Raw genomic sequence first — 8,794 nt, 5'->3', positions numbered from 1 at the left:
TTGGTGTACGTGACTGTTTGATGGAAAAGCAGGTGCAGGATGTTCCAGAGACAAGCGACAGCGAAGGCGAGCTGTGGGAAGCACCTGGGTTCGAGCCGAAGACAATGTTCTTTTAAACTATGTCAAAGTTAACTGAACAGTTGTGGTTTTGGATTGACATATGCTGTATTGAGTCTGCCTGGCAACAGAAGGGGCTGTACTATTTTACCCTATAAAGTCTTTGTTCTGACTATTGTAAGACAGTTCAATACTGAATCTGCACAGTATTGGCTCCACGCTGCGTGTATTCATTAAACCTTCGTCTAATTGCACCCGGCCGGATCAGTGGTCATTATTTTGGATTCCTCCTTCAATTTCTGAACCCTAACACCCCTCATCTGGGGCTCTTCTCAGCTCTTCCCCGGAGGGTGGCACGGATGCCCCTCCAGTGGTCATCCTTGGGCTCTCGCACTCTGGGGCCTCTGGAAGTCTGGGGCCTGGATCTCCTCCATACCGGCTTCATGCTCTGGGGGACGGGGCTATGACTCCCCACACCCTCTAGCAGATCGTTACATGGATAAACTTTTTTAATACAAGCGCCAGTGAACACACTGTTCACACTGGTGTTCACAGGCACAGACCACACATTTCTTGGCTGCTACCTGAAAGCACATTGTGTGCTGTCGGTCTTGCGTGCTGCACAATAAAATTTAATATTTACTCTTATTTACACTTAGCTAGATTATTGCTATGGTGTTGTGTTTTTTCTGCTGCTCTCTTTTTTGCTAGTTTTCTTTTCTTTTTCTTCTCTCAACAGGTGATCCAGTTTCTGTGTTGGGTGTTGCTTTATTACTTCCTGTTTTATTTTGGCGAGGCCCCTGTTCTTTGTGTGCATTTAGTTTTTAAATCCCCTGACTTGTTTGTGTTAGCCGATCCTCTTCCCGCCCCCTTTGAGTCTGTGTTTGGGTCCGCCTTCATTCTTTCTTGTCCCTGCTCATGAACAAACGTGAGGATAGGAACGTGGACTGATCAGTAAACCACCAGCTTCACTTTTATGCTCAGTTCTCTCTTCACCACAACAGATCACTGCAGCGTCTGTGAATCACCACCTTATCATGGTGCAGCTGTTTGTCCTTTACAGTGATCCTCAGAGCACTGTTGTCGGGGGCAGTTTGTGACTGGTGGGGTGTGCCAAGGCAAAATTGTCTTGAATAAGGGGCCAGACAAAGAGTGACTCAGACAATGGTTCAGGCTTTGTTTAAAGGCTTGAGGATGAGTCAGGCCTTATCCCATGGCGCAGCTGGGCTCAGCCTGACATTACATGGGTCCATCCTCCTGTGGGCCTACCTTCCTCAGGATGGGGCCTAACGTGTAGCCAGCGGTGGCGGTAAAGCAGGTCCAAATGCCGACTGCGGGGATGCAGCTTGCAGACCTGCAGACTGTCGGGCAGTTTTGCAAGCGCTGGGGCATTGTACAGGGCTTGGCAGAGGCAGGACCAGGTGATGCAGGAGCAGGTGGTGCCCTGACCACTGGTGGAATGGCAGCCACAGGCGGTGGAACTGGTGATTGCCGCACTGCAGGTGACGATGTAGATACTGCTGATGGTAGAGTAGGAGGTGGCTGAACGAACTCAGAGCCATCAGTGGACACGAGGATGTGCTGGAGCGGTTCTCCTGAACCTGAACTGGAAGATGTGAACAGACACTGGGCACGTGCGGAACTGCTCTGGGGTTGGAAGTCTGTGATCGGACCTTGAGTGTCCATCCTAAGCGGGTTTTCACTGCTGCAGGATATCCAAATGGTCCATGTCTAACTGGTGCAATAGGCGTAATAAGGTGGGTATGATCAGAGCCTATGAGCAGTAGTGGAGCTGCTTTGTTAACAGCTGGTAATGGGATAACTTGGAGATGCTTGTATTTCCTTTGGAGAGATGATACGGGTAGGTGTGTTCTGAAAGTGCTAAGTGACTTGTAGCGAAGGCATTATTAAGTGTGTAATTTTTCTCTGGATGTGCACTTTGAGAGATCTTGAAACTTACAGAATAACCTTGAATGTTTTCAACTTCTTGATGGATATTTCAGAGTGACAAGTTCTCAGTTTTCCCAGTTAGGTGGAGATGTTGAGCTACTGATGTCAGAAGCATGGTGCGTTGGGAGCCATAGTCAAGTACTGCATATGTTTCAAGGGTTCTTTTGCCATTACGCAGGAGCACTTTCACAACCTTTAATACTACACTTTGGCTACGTTCACACTGCAGGTGTTAATGCTCAATTCGATTTTTGATCAAATCCGATTTTTTGTCTGCTTGTTCACACTACAAATAAAATGCAAACGCGCTCTAGTGTGAACGCTCAAAGCGGCCCGCATTCGCAAAAGAAGACGTCACACACAACGCGCTCCGTTTAGGACCCAGAGCAAACAGTATTGTTTGACTGATGGCCCTTAATATAAAGACTTGTTTCGGACTTTACGTTTCCCAATTTTACTTTAGGTTATAAAGTTATTTTGTTATTTACATATGACCTAATAATGATCCTTATTGCTGTTTTAGAGAGGAGCGGTGCGTCAAAGGATAGTTGCAGATTTCTGTCAGAATCTGCAGATTATACAGTACAAATAAAATGTTCACGTTTCTCCAACGTTGTCTTCCAAACAGTTTCACTGGATGGCGAGGACGCGTTCACGATGTCTTCTCCGGAGCTGATAATTGGCGTCTGTCTTGTGTCAGTGATGTAGAAGACGGATTCAATGCAACATGACCCCAGTGTTGGGCAAGTTACTTTGAAAAGGTAATTAATTATAGTTACTAGTTACTTCTTCAAAAAAGTAACTGAGTTAGTAACTGAGTTACATTATTCTAAAAGTAATTAATTACTTACAAAGTAACTATTATGTTACTTTAAAAAATGTTTAACCCTGTGGGGTCCAGGGTATAATTGGCCATTTTAACTACTTTTGATTTTCCCTCCACATTTTACCTTTAAAACTGTTTATTTGCCTTGTTTGGTCTCATTGTTTTCAGCACAACCTCATGTTATGTTTTCATTTTTTACATACTATATTAACACAATTGATCTAAAATCAGACAAAAACATAAAATCAGAGTAGAAAAAGTTATATTTTACTGTAACAACCACAAACATGTTTAATGAATCATATTTCATAACTTTAAATGCAAATATAAATTGTCAATTTTAAAATCCCATGTACAAGTTTTGCAAACAAAGTTATTTGCATCCATTTACCTTTACCCTTTTTTAAATAACCATTTCAAACTATTTACAGAACAATCAGCTGTTCTGCGTTTAATAAGGTGCCACACAAATTATTTGTGCCATTCCAAAAAATCATTTCTGTCCACTATAAAGGAGAACATCACAGCCTGATACCTGCAGGTCTGACAGCAGCAGGTGTATCCTCCTGTTTCTGTGTCTGTGTGTGTGTGTGTGTGTGTGTGTGTGTGTGTGTGTGTGTGTGTGTGTGTGTGTGTGTTCTCTGAGGGGTTTCTGTGCCATTCGTTTCAGAAGTCTGTGGGAGTAGTTAGTATTTCACAGAAGGGCTGATGTTGAGTTTTGTGCTTCCTGAGTTTAAATTTAAGGTTTTTCTCATTACACAGAGGAGAAAATGAAAAAAGAGAGAAATGTCGTGATCATTCTTCCCCCAGGAGCAGAGCTTTTGTCCTACAGTGTGTGTGTGTGTGTGTGTGTGTGTGTGTGTCTAGAGCTGTGTCCGAATTCAGGGGAAGGATGCTTAAAATGCCATATTTGGATGCAATTACGTCACAGCGACGCGACGAAGGCTGTCCGAATTCAAAGAGTACTCAATGTGGCGACAAATGCGTCCTACTTTGCCCTGAATTCTAAGGATGGTCCGATGTATCCTTCATGTCCTACTATATCCCAGGACTCATTGCGGGTCATAGAGGAGATTTGTTTCTGATAACGATGGTGGTCGAAGCGGGAGAGGAAAACACTTTCAAATGTAAGTATATGAAAATCTGGTTGTACAAAAGTTAAATTGTTATAGCGGTCGTTTTGTTAAGCTTTGGGCATCTGCATAGACATGTTTCTTTTCTTTAAAATAACCTTAAACCAGCTTGTATGGCGGGTCTCGCGATTTTTCATGTATTGCCGCTTACATACAGCTAATTTAGATTTTTTCGAATTAGTGATATGTTGCGGGGAACAAAGACCAAACGGCTTAATTTATTAAAACGAGGAGAAAACGATCACCTCTTCACTGGGGTGAAGAATTGGGCTGCTATGGCGTGGATGTACAAGAATAAAAAAATTTACACATCATATTCATATGAGTACGGTCCTATTAACCCTCATGCTGTACAGCAGCGGTCCCCAACCTTTTTGCGCCACAGATCGGTTTATGTCAGACACGGAGCGGCCTTGAAGGTATCGCGGATAAATATAACCACATAAAATGATCCGACCAAAAGAAAAACTGTGGTATTTTGTAAATATAATAATAAACGTGAATGTACTGTGTAATTGTGTAACTTTATTAGCAGCGTCCTCCTGAAAATGCGCCAACATTGAGAGTAACATCTTCCTCTCTGTTCTGATACTATTTCATGTTGGAAAAGTTGAATCTTTGTAGAGATTGCCATAATTGTTGTACATTATATTTTGTGCAAATAATTAAAAAAAAATAAAAAATCCTCCTCTCTGCCGCTTAATGCTCTCTGGTCGCTATGGTAACGTGTAAATATTTCTTTCAAAATAAGACACACAACTACAACAAGGGAAAGACTCAGGGAAACCGAGTTAACGATAAAACCCCTGAAAACCATAAATTTCACACCGGAGCCTCAACTCTTTGGCCCGGTACCAAACAACTCACGGACCGCTGCTGTACAGAAGCTGTGATGTCCAGACGGTGTTCCTCTGGTGTTCTGCTGTGAAAACTTTTGGATTTAGGGATTAACATAGTTGCCATGGTTTCCTTTCTTCTCTTATTTGTTGTGTGTGATCAGGACAATTCTGAGAAGATGGGCCTGCAGGGGAAAGTCACCCCTTGCAGGCCAGAAGACATGAGATAACTTTAAAGAATACAAAATGTACGTATGTGTGTTATCAAGAAGATAATTCTTAAGAACACAAGTTAATAAATGTGCAATTACTAAGAGTTGTTGTGGTGTTTTTATTTGCCTGCTGTCATTTTGATTTCCTCTGCCTTTAGGATTGCAAGTATCCAGGCTCAGGAGAGGGGGTCAGTGGGAAGCCCACTGCTGCTACTTGGCCCTGGTTTGCCCTCATGGATGAGGTGATAGGACAGATGCCTTCCATTAAGCCTCCTGTCCTAATGTCCTCTCCCTGAGGACACTCCAGGGCCAAGCACAGCAGTGGTGACCAAAACGACAGCGATGACGGACGCTGAGTCAGCCACCTCCGACAGGGAGAAAGAGGAAAAGAGATGATGAGCTGCTAGATCTCATCAGAGAGGACATGAGGCAGCAAAGAGAGGCTGAGGAGAGGAGAGCAGGAGAGGACAGACAGACTGTTTTCACTTCTAGAAAGATTAGTTCCCAAATGAGTTATGTACTGAGAAATTTATTTATTTGAATATATTTGTTACATTGTTATATGTGTTGCATTAGTTTAAAGGTTTTATGTTATTAATAAATTGATTCAAACAAACAGTAATTGTCACTGAACTCAATTTGATTTACAGGCATTTTTAACATGTATGAACACAACGCTAACTTTGAACAATATTACTTGGATATTTATTTGATAGCAATAAAGTAAATAACAATAACAATTAAACAAGAATATTTCAAATACACAGTATGTAAAGATGGAAAAACAATATTTTCAGTTGTTCACACAGGATTAACCTGAGTGACCTGTTCCTGGACCGTTTCTGTAACAATTGTAATAGATTACAGGAAGTCTCTGGCAGTGTTGCTGAATCTGCCCGAGCAAGATCAGACATGGATGGTGCTGCAACTGAGACCTGCGGTTTGTCTTTTCTGGTTGGCGAGTGGAGAATCACACAGGGTGGTCTGCAAAGAGCTTCAGGATGCTTCCTCCCACTGTCCACGGCATCGTCCATCCACAGGGTTTGCAGGGTTGGCTCACTCGTGGCTGCCACACCACTAAGATGTTTTCAGAAATATGCAAGCAGGAGACGGTGGATGCTATATTATTAGTATAATACTTGTAACTCTGTAGCAGACAACAGTTTGATAAAGTGCTATGTAAAAAAAAACAAACAAAAGATTATATTCTATACGTTTCAAAGATATTTAGTACAGTACATGTGTAAGAATGACCGATGTTGTGCCAAAAAATGATCGTCTGCCAAAAACTGATTTCCGGTTTTTGCCCTAAACTGATTGCTCGTATGTAACCTGCTATAAATAACTTTGTCATGTTTCGGCTGTGTGCAGGCAGGAGAAGGACCCAAACGCAAAACTCACCACGCAGGAATTAAACTCAAAAGGCTGCTTTATTGCAGAATGGCATGAAAACCATAACAAAACTAAACTGGGACATGGATAAACTGACACATAGGAAAACACAGCCATGAGGGAGACTACGACACTGACAAAGAGAAACACAGGGCTTAAATATACTGGGGGATAACGAGGGAATGAGAGACAGAAGGAGAGCACAGCTGGGAGAAATCAGGCTGGTCGAGACAAGGGAAGCGAAACTAGAAACACTGACATGAGACACGGACCTTCAAAGTAAAACAGGAAACACACTGACTGAACTCTTAGACCTGTAAATTTAGCAGCAACTGGGGAGACAGAACATAGGAACCAAAACATGGTACAGAAGGCACTGTAGACACAACATGTAACACAGTAAAGCCATATTATAAGAACTAAGCCTATGACAACCATAACTGAAACCTAGGGAAATAATAACTATAAAGACCAAAACAGCACAACCAACATGAACATAATGAACTCACAGGGAAAGAGTAAAACTAAATACAGTGAACATAGAAACACAAGACCTCTTCAAAATAAAACAGGAAACATAAGACGCAGACATGACAACCTGAACTTGACAATGTAAGACACAGACATGAAACACATGAAGGGCAAGGGAGACTTAACAGGGGTGGAAGACACAAGGGGAATCTAATAACAAAGAACTATAACAACCTAGGCATGATAAAAAATGAACTTAGAAAACCTAAAGGGCTTAAACATAAACCATAAACTAAAACTCAAAACGCTGGGTCAAAAGACCCAGGATCGTGACAAACTTGTTGTTCTAAAATACGTGAAACATAAGTCAAATGTTCCCTCATTAATGATATCAAGTCACTCTTAGCCACCAGCAACATTCGTGTAACAAGGTAGAAGCTGCAATCAGTTTTTGGCAGTGACTTTTATATATCCTTTATTTATCCAGTTCACAAACAATCTTGTTGACATTACAAATTTATTTTTTAAGAGTAATCTGGTCAAGAGGACAGCAGACAGCGCAACAAATATATCAATGTACCTACATTATAACCAGAGTTATAAAGATACTTGAACAACAGGTAATTATTGTATATATAAAACCCCTTTGTAAACCATGTTCACCGAAGTCTATTTACCAACATACATAAAGATATTACACATACACACACGGAAACATTGGAAATCAGCTTTGGCAGGCGAACACTTTTTTGGCACAACGCCGGCAATAATTCAATTATCCATGTAATTAGCTAAGTAATTCCTAAATGCGTGTAGATTAAAGGAAATGGTTTTACCTGGATATGATTGTCTCTGATGAGCCTAAGCTAGTGATGTGACGTTCTGTATCGAGGCTTCAAAGCTTGTGTCGAGTAATGGAGGGGGCTTGCTTCATTTATGGGAGGAGCTGAAAATGATGACGTCCGAAGCCTCGCTGCCCGGCTGTACCACGTGACTGGTTCAGGAAATGGTTCGAACTTTGCCGCGAGCTATGACAGCGATATAAACCCCTCAGACTTCATTCATAATGTGGGTGTTTGATGGACAGTTGCGGTTAGTGAGAGTTTGGAGACAGTTGGGAGGTTTAGGAGAGTGAGGAGAGAAAGTCAGGAGAGAATGGAGCCAGCTAAGAAGAGGAGGATGTCCTCCCCTGTGTGGGAACATTTTGATTTTATTCCTCCCAACATGGTATGTAAATTTCTACAGAAGATGTATTTTCATAATACTGATGGTGCAATACAATTTATGTTAAGCGGCTTTACTTTTGCACAAGGTGAAGTGTTTGCTATGTGCCAGGGAGCTGGGATATAACAACAACACCTCATCCATGCTTAGGCACTACAGAGCTTTGCATGAGAATAAGGGGAACACTGATTGTGGAGCAAGACCAGGTGAGCCATCAAATGCCATGATAATATAGCATGCAGTAATGTTACTAAATGATATAACAATATTATACAACTGTAATAAGTTACGTGTGTGATATTTATATTTGTGCTTTGTTTTTATTGTCTTTCCTCAGGAGAACAATCTCCAATAGATGAAGACCTGGTTAGCATGGTGATTGAGGACTCCCAGCCATTTAGCATTGTGGAGGACAAAGGATTTAAAAGATTTGTTAAATCATTAAATCCTAGCTATGTTCTCCCCACTAAAAAGGCCATAAAAGCAGTGAAAATGTAGTTTTTACAGATTAAAATGTGAACAGTGTGTTACATACCTCAACGTTACAAAAGCACAACCACTGTCCATACCCCAACCACACCTCACCTCACAGTAAATGATCATTTCCATTTTAAGCATTTCCAAATAATCATTTTCCATACTGTCAGTATAAATATACACAGTATACTGCCATCACTACAGTATACATGTTTT

The sequence above is a fragment of the Oreochromis aureus genome, linkage group 5 (genome assembly GCF_013358895.1).
Source record: "Oreochromis aureus strain Israel breed Guangdong linkage group 5, ZZ_aureus, whole genome shotgun sequence".
Taxonomy (NCBI): Eukaryota; Metazoa; Chordata; class Actinopteri; order Cichliformes; family Cichlidae; genus Oreochromis; species Oreochromis aureus.
The sequence above is the reverse complement of the archived record's forward strand: the minus strand, read 5'-3'. Positions refer to the sequence as shown.